Genomic DNA, 13,688 nt, shown 5'->3' on the forward strand with positions numbered 1-13,688 from the left:
TTTCATTGTATTGAACAGGGAGTTTAAAATGTATGCACTATGTCCATTTATCTGATTTCCTCAAGTTGCCTGTCTCTGCCCTGCATACTGCAAACCAAGAGTTTAGGTCCCATTAGATCAGATTTTGATCAGATTTTGACACTGTCCTGGTAATATATCGTCACCATGAATATAAATACAGAACCTATTGAGGACACTGTTATACTGCATATATGAATAACTAAAATGGTGCGAGGGCCCTGCTTCATTAGCCTGGGAGACGCTAACAACTGCTGCTTCATTATGACTCCTGCATGCATGGCCAGCCACTCTATAGCTCTAAAACCTTACGAAGAACGATGGACAATGCAGATAGTCGGGAACCTTGATTAACTCCTGCATAATGTCTGCTGATTGCAGCTTACACTTGGATTTATATTGCTGCAAAATGTCAGTTTTATATGAAGTGTTGTGGTGTCTGTTAACCCCGTTAGAAACCTTTATTTGGTGCTACTTTACTGGCACGCATGATCCATGTTAGCAGACGTAAGAACTGCTTATGCTTCAACTGCAGCATGCAGTTACATGTACCAAAATAAGGAAAGTTGTACTCACAATCAGTGTCCCGTGAACTGAATCAATCAATCGTGCACAGAACAATTTTGGGAGTACCCAAATGTCCTTTATGTATGTCCTGCTGCCTGGAGTACGCGAACACATCAGGGATTCATGCAGACTCTTACAAATGTAGCTCCTGTGTTCAACAGCAGGAGAATTAAACTACAATGTAATCACATCAATACATGAATGAAAGCTTCTGAAAATTGTGGTACTACTGCTATCTTTTCTGAACAACATCCCCACATTCCAGCTAACATATATAGTGTATACAGTATATAGGGTATACAGTCACATATTAAAGTAGCATGCAGTCCAGCCGTCGCCTGAAGCCCTAAAGATATTGGTGGGTGAGTCTCTCCTATTTTCTTGTGAGCTGGCTGAGCAAGTCGAGCATTTTGCTCCTAATTTGGCCTCATAGCCATGATGGTGGTGATAATAAGCACATAGAGATAATAAAACATACTCTTACGGAATAATAGTCGAGGCTTTTGAGTACCCTGGAAAAGCCAGCTGATGAATTTTTAAATGTTAATCTTTGAAGAAGCAGCAGGAGTGCACTCGTCAGTAAAATGAGGGGCTGCCAGGAATCTGCAGCAGGATAATTAATTGTTGAGTCTTTACGGTAGGGATGCATCTACTGAGACCCATTGCAGATATTATACAGCTGTTAACTTTTGAGCCAATTCAATGTTTTCATTTTTTTAATCCCCCCACCCTTTTCTTTATATAGCCTGAGTCATTGTGTGTGTGTGTGTGTGTGTGTGTGTGTGTGTGTGTGTGTGTCTGAGAGAGGGTGCGTGGCTCTGTGTGTAATGATGTGTACATATGTGCGTACTTGCGTACATGTGATTAAGCGCCCCCCGAAGCCCTTGTGTTTGGGAGCCAGATGTTGCAGCGAGAATCTGCAACCTTATTTGACAAGAGCTATGTGGTGCACTATAGACTTGTGAGCTAGTTTGTTGTAAATATTTACGAACTTCACTTAATTTCATATATATATATATATATATATATATATATATATATATATATATATATATATATATATATATATATATATATATATATATATATATATATATATATATGATTGAAACCACAGAGTCAGAAATATCATTTAATGTTATATTTTCCTATTTAATTTATTGGAGTCTTTGTGACTTTTTTGTGATCTTAGGAACTGCCCTTGGTGACCCAGCCCAAATAATCTCCTGTGGTTTAGTCCACAAAATGACTATAAGCACTTTTTTTAGCATTCATTTTGCATCTTGTGTTGGTAGTCAGTAGCTATTTATTAGACACTTAGCATTTTAGCTGGAGCAGGATTAAATCTTTGCTTCCTAATGACAGCAAAGTTGACTGATACTCATAAAATAATCTCTTCTTTCATTTGGTGGAAAGTAATTAATTTGGATAATGTCTTAATTTTTGCATGCATATTATATCCACATCTAATAGTGAGAAATGTGAAATGTGACCTTTCAAATGCATGCTGCATATTTCCTGTAATACTATCACACCCACTGTTTGGTTGCACAGAACAAAATCTTTCCATTTTTATTTTAGCAATTAACCTCAGTTGAGGCCTAGAGCTGCCCAAGTTAATGAAGTTGAGATTTCTGCGCAGGATTAATTAGAGCTCAAATAGGAATAAGGGGGGGTTGGGGTGGATAAATAAACAATGTAATAAATGACGCAGTGCATGGTCTTTAATGCACAATTAAATTGGGATTGTCTTGGGATCTGGCAAAGCACACACAAGTTATTCTCTTAAGCTTGCTTCATATATCATGCTTTCACTCTTAATGGTTAGAGCCAACCCAAGCAAGCCCCATGGACATATTTAAACTACAATGGATAAGCATACAGACAGATCTTGTGATGCCTCATTGCCAGCTGCCCAAATAAACCAGTACACCTTTTCAAATTCACCAAGGGACTTGAAAAAAATCACAGTACTTTAGCATGGAAATCCAATGTCAAAATATCACACAAGGCAAAATACCATGAGCTCCTGGTGGCAGGTGTTAAAGTCTTTTTCCTTCGGGGATTTTTATACAAAAATAGCAAACTAAAGGTGTTGCATTTCCATCTGTTCAATGGTACCTTCACTTTGTGCTAACTGTAGTTATGAAGTCACCCTGTTCCTCCCCAAAAAAAAATCATTCAAACACAGCTGTATTCTCAATTCTATTTGTAAAGAAAATATATTTTCTACTGGTAAGGTAACAATATGTTGTAGAAAGTGACTTTCAAAGAGAAGCAAAATTCTTAGCAGTAGGATGGAGGGGTGGAAATGGCATTGGTCTGTTACAGTATTTTCATTTTCACTTGGTGTTTGGTAAGGTTAGGCCCCATTTCTTGATTAGAGTTCAGACAAATACCACAGTTTTAAGCTAAAATACACTATTTTACAACATTTTTAAAGCGTCATTCACTGTCAATGCACCAGTGTGCTGTCCTTGTGTCTGAAGTATTTCTTCATGTTTCTAGATTAGCAGGATGAAGAGCCTTGCCCCATCTAATTTATCATTAGTTGGCTGAAAAGAAATAACATTTGGAAAGCAGTTCAGTAAATGGCTGAGATTGTTGACCAGAAACATATTTAAGATAAGTCAGGAACAAATAATAATGGAAGAAAATATATAAATGTAGCTGAGTTTGATGATTGGTTGCATAGAAATGTAATTTTTAGGAGACATGGCTTGTAAGATTTGGAAAACATGCTTATTTGTCATGACTTGCATGGCATGATATATACCACTCTCTTGTCTGTAGCAGTAGCTTCAGCCAGCAGTTGCTTTGCATATATCCAATAATAAAATCCACCTGCATGCTGCCACCTTTGGACAGAGTCAATCAGCTTGTTTTCCCCTGTTTCCGGTCTTTATGCTAAACTAAGTTAACCAGCTGCTGGCTCCAGAAACATATTGACCATCCAGATGTTGGTTAGTTTTACACATTGTCCTTTGGGAACAACAGAAAACACACTACATACAGACATTTACCAACAACAGTCACCACAACAACATCTCAGAACTCACAAAGGAGTCAGCATTGTTTGTTGATCCACAATCTTGCCAGGCATATTACCAATCTTTTTTTTCTTATTAAATGTAAACAGTGGAAACATAGCATGCAATAAAGCAGAAAATTTAAATACTTCCGCAATCAGCAATAAAAAAGAACCAGTGTATGTACTTCAAACTGTTGAAGTTTTTGCCTGAAGTTTAGTACTTCAATCCAGTAACTGTTAACAGCTACTTGTTAATGTGTTCAATTGAGAGCAACATCAGGGTCTTTTGTTTGTTTGTTTGTCCATCTAGCTCTTTGCAAAAATGCAAGTAGACGTATTCTTAAGGTTACCAGATTTGGTCAGTATTACTTCTGTGTTAGAGAAAGAGGACATACATCAAACATATAGAAATCAGGGTTTTAGTCTGGATAGAACGACATTCTGCTTTTATTTTTCATTTTTTTTGTTATTGTTGTCTTTGTTTATCTCCACTGTCTGTTCTTGGATTCACATGAACCTGCCACTTCAAATTACATTCCCTAGAATTTTTTGGCATAAAATCATTGTCAATATCTGTGATGTTCCACATTTCTATTTTGAAGGCAACAGCTTTGTCTAAAAATAATTCTAGAGGTTTTATCACCATTGAATCATGTCACAAGATTTACAGTCTTTACTAAAAAAAAAAAGGATGATTTATTGGATTATTGATTTATTGACCGAGGCGTCACTACCCCTCCTTGAGTGGGGTAAATAAGACCATAACTGCAGTATGTCACGATGGTTATAAGAACTGACAGGCAAAGATTCTTTTCTATGAAGGCAAGTGGCTCCGCAGATGGAAAAGTGCAGGCCAAGTGTCAGTATCTTTGATGTTTTTGGCCAGCTGACTTTTCCTTCCATCAGATGGACCATGAAAGAGAAGGCAGCTTGTAAATGACAGATGACAAAAAGATGAAATATTTTCAAATGTTCTGAGCAGCTTTTTAGCGGGTCGCATTGGTAAGCTTTCAAAGCTTCGAAAGCAGAGGAAGACTGGGCCCGTTATCTGTTCATCCATTAGCTTTCATGTTTCAATAGGTACTGGACTTTATGTGTTAAAAATGTCACCTCTAACTCATAAAGCCCATCACCTATGAGTGTAAAGGATGACACCTTTATATTTATTCCAGATATATCAGACTACAGATTTCTTTGAATTTCAGATTTAGAGCCCTGCCACACTTTCCTCTGTGCCACTTAGTCGAGAAAAGAATGAGACTTTAAGATGTGGTAAAACTCAGTGAAACACTTAGAGTCTGGCGGTCTTGTGTGAGTTGAGGCACAGCAGACGACACAGACCATGCTGGGTAACATGCTCATTTGTCCATATTTTTTCTCTAGCTCTCATGGGACCGTCCCTCCTTCTGTTGCCTTATTCCTATTTTTCTAAGGGGGTCTTTTCACAAGAGATCTCTATCAGAGAAAAATCTGTGTTCAACGGTTGACTTGGCAGCACTTCACTCAACAGTAAGCAGACAGTAAAACCTCTGTGAAGTTAAGATGCTGAACGCTGCCTATACTGTATAGTCAACTGTTTTAAAAATTACCTTGCTGGCCAGTCTTGCAGTCCATGTTTTCTGCAAGAAAGACAGCACAGGAGCAGTTGATTGCTGTAATCAGTTGATGATTTCTAGTAAAAAAAAAAAAAAAAAAAAAAAACTAAATAAAAAATAGTGTAGCTGGGTCAACATATAATTGCGGGAGTTTTTATAACATAGTTGACAGGTATCATAGTTGACATTTTTGCTGTTTTCAGGCCTAAAATAAACATGGCCGCCTATAACCAAACACCACATGGCATTTTGTATATACAACTGAGTAAAATTGAAAGTCATTGCCAGTCTTTCCTTCAGGAGAAAAACACATCATGTGGAGCAGGTCATGTGATCTGGAATTAACACACTTCCATGAGAGGTGTTTTTGTAATGGGGAACTTAGTTGAAAGTGATTTCTTGGACACAGACGCAATTTGTTATTTTCCATATAAAATTTGATATATTGCCAGAAAAGAAATATCTGTCATGATTATCTCAATTTAATACAAAAAAAAACACAATCAAAACAAATTTTGAATAAGCTCATTTTATTGTTGTTTAGCTAACTAGAAGGTGATTGTTGTTAAAGTTGGACTGGTATTTAGTTGATATTTTATTCATATTCAGTCATTTTTTATTAATATGTAATTGTTTCCATCATAAATGATTATGGGATTTATGAATACATTATCATAATGAACATAAAAAACTATATATATATATATATATATATATATATATATATATATATATATATATATATATATATATATATATATATATATATATATATATAAATATACACAACTCCATATTATTATATATTTAATGTAGTCTGTGTTACTTCCAAGTGCTTATTAACACCTGAAATTACCTGTTAGACATAGGAGAGTTGCTTTGGAAATCCCATCTCTTTTATCTCTTATATTTCTCTTACAATACATTTGTAAATACATTTCTTTACAGTAATCATGGCAAATATAAGTGCCCAAATGGGGCTATAGCAAAACACACCTGTAAATCATTAGTAGGAGGTAATCACAGCATCCATCCATCTATCATCGATACACTGCTTAATCCTCATTAGGGTGATGGGGTGGCTGGAGTTTATCCCAGCTGACTTGGGGTGAAGGCAGGGGACACCTGGACAGGTAACAGTCTATCACAGGATTACACAGAGACAAACAATCACACTCACATTCACACCTACAAACAATTTAGAATTATCAGTTAACCTCAGCATGTCTTTGGACTGTGGGAGGAAGCCGGAAAGCCCAGAGAAATCCCACACATGCACAGGGAGAACATGTAAACTCCCAGGCCCAGGCCAGGACGCGAACCAGGGATCTTCTAGCTGCGAGGTGACAGTGCTAACCACCAAGCCCTAATCAAAACATCCTTAATCGAAAACGATAAAACACTTGAGGACACCAGTGTATTGGCACTCAGTTACTGTATCGCAACACTAGAATTTGTGTCATGGCATAAAGAATTACAACATCAATTTGCATGCCCTCTTGAATTGTCAGTCATTGTACATTGGCGCCAGACACTGAGCTGATTTCACTGAACTGGTTAAACTGGTAATAAATTATTGCAGTCCAGATTTAGACTATATAATTTGTTGCTTTGATCAAAACTGCCCTGCAGCTTTTCCGCTGCTTCTTGTGAGTTGCACTGCACAGCAAGTCAATGGTGCGCTTCCTGTTGGATCACAGTGTTGTGGACTTCCTCCAGTTATAGGATATGTGTTATTCATTAGAAGTCCTGTCCTCTGGCTAGTGAATGCAGAATATTTGAGCTCAGGCCATGAACCGATCAATGTAACCTGCTGGCAAACACGCAAATCGAGGTTCCTACTTTGTGTCTGCATCTGCACGTGTAACACTTTGCTGCAAAATTTCTGATTAATTTGTCTTATCTAATCATTACAAGATGATCATAGCATGTGTTTTGGAGAGGATATTATTTTTAATGACTGCACTTCTCTTTTGTGCCCAGTCCAAGACTTTCCACACATGTAAGTGCTGTTTCAGATCAGGAAACTCAGCATTAAAGGTGGTAACTATCTGAATATTATACATATAAATATAGATCATGCACAGTATTGTGTTTATATACATAGTTTTAGGCATTTTAGATGTTTGAATTCTTGTCCTTTCTTTAACACCATCAGAGAAGCAACAGATTGGTCCCAAATTTTTTCTACAGCAAAAGGACACGAGGAACAAGGAACAGATGGAATTCATAAGAGCTATTTGAAAATGACTGTTTTTAAAATATTATATAATTATTATTTGAAATAATTTAGTTATTAGATCGAAGAACATTAATGCAGCTGGATGGCAGACAGAATACATGTGGGAATTAATCACAGATGCCAAGAGACGACCTGAGCCTGTATTTTACAGTGTGTCAGTTGTCCATAATATTATGGAGGAAAAGCAGATCAAAGAGCAGAGATGGCATTTATCCACTTTATCCTCGGCTAATGCCAGTTTTCATGTATGCTCTTGAAGTCCCTCATTAAACCAATGCAAGGTAGCAAAGAAATTGACTCAGCTTACACTTCCCTCCATTAAATCCTTTCACTGAACCAAAAAAAAACTTTTCTCCCTCTTTTTCGCCCATTTACCCTATCAGCCATGCAAGTTTCAAGAAAAATGTCTTCATCTGTCTCAGAACTCAAAGAACCACAAATTATTTCATCCTTTAAACTGTCTAACACACACATACGGTGAGACTACTCTCTTTACATATCATGAAAAGTGCCTTACAATAAAAAAAACAATGAGAATATGGTTTATTATGAGAGAACTAGAGGGGTTAGGCAGTTTGTTGTACAAACAGCCAGAAATACTAGCTGGATTCACTGACAAGAAACAGCCTGTTGTATCATTGCAGAGCAGAGTTACAGCGGACAAGTAAACACTGCCTGTTTTACTAACTTTGTGATCAACACCTGTAACCATGGTAACTGTACACAACAACAAAGATAGAGGCAGCTGCAGCTTGAAGGATACAAAAGTTTTAAAATGCATGAATAATATTAGTTTTGATGAGCAAAATTCAAATTCGTGAAATTTGACTAAACGTAATTGAAATTTTTGTCAAAACACAAGGACTAAAACTAAGTTCATTCGATGCCAGGATTAATTCTATCCTCAATTAATAATGACTACTACAATACTACAGTGTTAGTGCTAGTGATGTATTGCACTGCATTGGTGGCAACTTTCTTCCCATATAAAAAACGGAAACTTTTGTTTGGGGAAGCAAATATTTACAACCAATATTTACTTTGCATTGTGAGAGCACCATGCAGGAAACATAGGCTGCATTCCAATATCCATACTACCATACTAAATGTTGTGCCAAAAAATTTAAAAGGATTTAGTATGTCCCAATACACAGTATATCAAATGTACTGCCAAAAATGTATGTGCCAAAAACACCCGGATGTAATCTTACATCTGGTTGGATTTTGCAGTATGCAGACCAGCATGCTTTCCTGGCCATTTTCTGGCTTTTATGGCACACAATGTTGAGCAAGCTTCAGCCACTGAAAGTGCACAGACAGATGACATATATATATATGTGTCCTCCTGAATATTTTTTGGGGTTTTTTTTTGCAAATTCTCCTGCGACTCTTACATCAATTTGACATATTACCCAGCTCTGTAGTAGCACCTTTCCCGTGGACAGCAACCTTATGGGCAATGCTCTATCTGCCCTTTGTCCCATAAACTCAAGGAGTTTATAAATCCCAAAATGAGAAAGATGGTCCATCTTAAATCACTCATCTCCCAAGAGGGTGCCGATGTTATGCTGTGCCCTTGTCCAAAACTATATGTAGGTAAAACACAGTGGGCCCAGAACATAAGAACAGCATTAATAGGTAAGACTTTCTCTCCCTCACTCCAAACCATATCCTAGAATATGGACACCGGGTCACAGATTTAAAATTGGGAATCCAAAGTAGAAATAGACGGACAAGTTCCATGACTCATCGGTTTTTACTTTTTTCAGTTTTTTAATGACCAGCAAGCAGCTTTATAAAGAGAGCAAACAAAACAAAAAGAACACACCTTTTCATCCAAGACACAGATGACGTGACCAAAAAGTAAGCTTGTGCAGCAAGAACACAGATCCCTTGCCTGTATTCAATCTATGTCACGCACAACCAGGAAGAGTCGCTCGTAAATCAAATCTGCATATGTGTAAAGGCCTTATTCTAAATGCACACGTGTGTGGTCTCTAGACTTGAGAGATTCTAATGATACACAGGTAATAGCCACTCTTAAAAAAAAAAGATAAACTCACTGAAAAAGCAAGAAAGAGACTAACATTACCCATAGCTGAATAAAACACATAATGCACTGCTACTGTGTCAGCGGCATTAGCACAGGCACAGATCTACACTCATCCTAATCTCTTGTGTCATACCAATCGATGGCCTGAAGCAGCACCTTTAATGCTGAAAATAATACATCTTTTCTACCTGCGTACACTAAACTGTATTGGAACCATTCTATCCAAATGAACGGTTTAATAACAAAATTTCATTGCCTATTACCCACTCATCTGAAAAGGGATAAAAACCATTCCACTTGCTGTTTTAGTTCTGATTTGTTGTATTATTAATATAAGTTCAATACATTAAAACCTCTAATTACTAAATAATAATCATCCTACTTGTTTGATAATGAGAACATTACACTAGTGAAGCCTGCAGCTTATTACACTGGACTCTGGAATGTTTCCTTCGCTGTGCATGTTTGTTTCATATTGCTGCATTTCTGTGTATTCACTCCCCCAATCATAAGCCTCATTAGATACCTTACGTAGCATGACTGGTGTCCTTACTTCATTCACTGTGTAAACTCAGAATAAAGGTCTTAAATTGGTTATAAATAATGAAACCTGTTTTTTGTTTTTAGTTTTATCTAAAATTAATTTCTCCAATTAAAGAAACAAAGTTAGTCCAGCAAGAATGTGATCAATACTGCAACATTGTAAAAACCAAGGATAAAGCTGATTTCTGCATGCTTATTATCATATAACTGAAAGCATTACAGTACATATAAATATGTATGTATTTACTTGCAGTATTAGTGCTGTCACTTTGTGCATACATTTTGATCGATATTGAACATGTATTTAGTAATAATAGTGCACATAAATAAATGACAATACCTGAAACTAATGTAAACATCTGTAGTAAAAATAATATATAAAACACAATTCACTCTCACTCTCAGTTTGTACTCCCCTGCTATACAGATATGCCAGAGGACTTCTGCTTACCATTTATCTTAAATAATGATTTTTTATTCAATGATTTTTCTCCTCAAAGTTGTTGTAAATGATTGCAGTCTGTCTGTGGCAAAGTTTGCCTGCAGCACTGCATGTGCGTACCACCAGAGTAAAGACAGCCTTTACATCTGCTTAGCTTTATTGCTGATGTACTGTATAACACCCTTAGGAGTAACCAGTGGTGCAGTGTCGGATTGAGCTGCCTGGCTGCAGACGTTTTCATAAGAGGGAAAGCAGAGCTGGATGAAGCCCTTTGATGGTGCAAGAAGACCCATGGTGGAGGCTAAGCATCGTTCCTACCCCCCACCTCCCTTAGGGTATGCCCTCCCTCTTTGGGGTGAAACTGCAGAGCTACCTGAGGCCCAGGGTTTGCAGGGGGAATCCTGAAAGTGCCCTCCAATCCCCATCCTTTCTCGCCCACTGGCTATGTCTCAGTTGGTTATACAGTAATCTGAGCGACAACATGAAGACTCGTGACCCATTTGTTCAGATAGAGGGAGCGGCATCGGTCTTCGGGCATTTTCCCTGGGAGATACAGAAAGAGTGGAGAAAAACGATGAAAGGCTTAGTCTCTAATAACGTTGGCACATGCATGTCTCTCGCACACACAAACCCTAATACTGCTGATGTCTTGCTTTTTCTCAGATCCAGTGTGCTGAAAAGATATGGAAGGACTTCACACAGCTACAGTAAATACAGCAGTGAGCTGAATGTGGACCACCAGCATATGAACCTAATGATTAAAATCTCTCTCTGGTGTCCACTGAGAAACAAGTCACATAAATAAAAGTAGAATTACAAGTTTGGTTTTTTTTTTAATGGAGTTATTAAATAGTTATTGTTTTCTATGATGACTGTGCAACATCTAGAACTGCCTATATCAAATGTATTAGTTACATAAAATGCACTGTTTTTCAGCTACAGTTAGACCATTTAACACTTTCAGTGATTTTTAATCAGATAAGTCATTGTTCTCTGTGTTTGTTGCCATCTGTATATGAAATGGTTTTCATCATAGGCTAAATCATACACAAGAAATCTCTTAAATGACCTCTCACCATGAATTATATTAAAATGTCTCAGTATCTGCTACTTCTCAGTGACCCGTCACAACAACATATTAGTTAAACAGAACAATAATCAACGTGTCGTAAACCATTTATCTGCAGGCAAAATACATATAGCACTTTTGCAAAACTCTTCTACAGCATTTGAGTGTGTGAGTTAAAGTGCGTCTCTAAGTAACATAAGTTAGTGTAATGTCCTCTGAAGTGCTGGAAACCCAGTTGTGTGTCAGTGTCTATGTGTGTATGTGTGTGTGTACTGAACTGCAGTATCAAGAGCCTTATTTTTTTAAACACACTGGTCAGCAGTGAGCTTTAAGTGAAATCACAAAGCTCTTTCAGCATATAAAAATCAAGACTGCATGCTTCTTTACAATGTGCTTAATCAGATGAAATAACTGCTGTGTTCATCTTGGACGGAATGCCCCAAATACAGATTCATCTGCTTTGCCCGTCCAGTTTTCCATAGAGTCTAAAAACGGTACAATGCTGTCACACCTATTTTTACAATACAATAAATACTCAAAGAACACTCACGGAACTCTCATAATGTGATATTTTACCATAACAGAATAATCAGTTATCTTGCTGATTTGTAGACATTCCTAAAATTAGAACATGCTGAAATTAATTTGAATACTTAACAGATTTATTTTGTGTAGGAGTGCTATTTTTGGTTATGTGTGTGCTTTCTAACTAGGAGTCATATGAGAAAATCAATATCAAATCACCCCCATGTATTGACTATAGAAACAGCTTCGGAAATGTTTTTCTTAGCGTAACACTTGAAGGGTTTCAAAAAACCTTGTACTGCTCCATGACTGCTAAAACTACACAAGCTGGAGGTTTTTTTTGCACATTGTATGGGTGTATTTGTTTAAAAAAATAAATAAATAAATAAAAATACAAAAGAGGGGAAAAAATGAACATTTTGTTGCTCACCAGTTATTCTTTCTACAGTGAAGATTTTTACCGATCATCAGTGCCTGCTGACCTCAAGCAGTATCTTAGAAATCTTACTCCCAAGTTGTTAGCTTTTCACACACTCTAAGCAAAACTTGCCAGTTAGCAGAGTGAAATGAAATGTCATCAATAATAACAACAGGTGAACTATTTCATTTATCTGGGGGAGTCAGGACACAAAGCTAAAACCAAAACCCAAACATCATGACAGTAATGTGTCGTTAAAAGGGACATATCGTTCACATTTCCAGATCTAGTTTTTTCCTCTTGGGCTCTGCTGGCATATCTCTGCATGATTTACAGTTCAAATACTTCTTATTCATCTTCTACTGGCTCTTTATGCAGCCCCTCAGCAGAGCCTCTGTTAGACTTCCTAAATGTTATTGAATCAAATGTATCAAATTGTGCTGATAAAACGTCATTCAAAAAATCATTTTGATGAGGTTTTAAAGCTCAGAAAATATCATTCACAGTTTTACAACTGCTCTCTTCCCCTTACTTGTGTGAGGAAAAAAAGTTTAAAGCCAGTAAGATGACTGTAGAAGTATTGCCAATCTTACAAAGTAAGTCGTAATAGCTATTCTGGTCCACAGCATGAACATTTATTTTTTAACAAAGACTGAAAAACTGCATGACGCCCACACTTTTTAAGGGGCTATTTATAGCATGGGACTTGTCACCCCAGCAATGTAGAGAACAACCAAAGCTGTGTGTTCATCATTTGCACAGGTGTATTTCAACCTGAATAATCAATCTTGCTTGATTATTAGTCATCCAGGTCATGGTAATTATAAATGGATGAGGAAAAAGCAACTGGACTTCTCTTTTTTGATTCTTGAAGACATTTTAATTCCGATTTCCATACCACATGGCTCATAGAGTCATGTCTCATAAGAGTACCATGTCACGAGTTGTCAAGGGCTAGGACACCATGTGAGGAGCAATAACTAAAAGTCTGATTGGTGGTAAAATTGTCTGGGGAGGGATCTCAGGATTGTGTTACAAGTATCTGACAAGTCGTGTCGTAGACCTTATCTTTAGAAATGGCTGTTCTAGTTTGTCATAGATGTCTTTCTTGACTCCTCTCTCAAACCATTTGTCTTCTCTGTCCAGAATGTGTACATGTCTGTCCTTAAAAGTGTGTTTATTATC

At 37.1% G+C, this 13,688-nt stretch overlaps 1 long non-coding RNA gene across 1 annotated transcript in view; it reads left to right on the forward strand.

Annotated features, from left to right (window-relative positions):
* Nucleotides 1-12,853, forward strand: part of LOC111562524 (uncharacterized) — a 118,278-nt gene extending 105,425 nt beyond the window's left edge. Inside the window, exon 4 of the long non-coding RNA XR_008602788.1 lies at nucleotides 11,155-12,853. This is a non-coding gene — a long non-coding RNA (uncharacterized LOC111562524). The remainder of the gene's footprint in view (nucleotides 1-11,154) is intronic.
* Nucleotides 12,854-13,688: the final 835 nt, after the last annotated feature.

Source organism: Amphiprion ocellaris, chromosome 1 (genome assembly GCF_022539595.1).
Source record: "Amphiprion ocellaris isolate individual 3 ecotype Okinawa chromosome 1, ASM2253959v1, whole genome shotgun sequence".
Classification (NCBI taxonomy): domain Eukaryota; kingdom Metazoa; phylum Chordata; class Actinopteri; family Pomacentridae; genus Amphiprion; species Amphiprion ocellaris.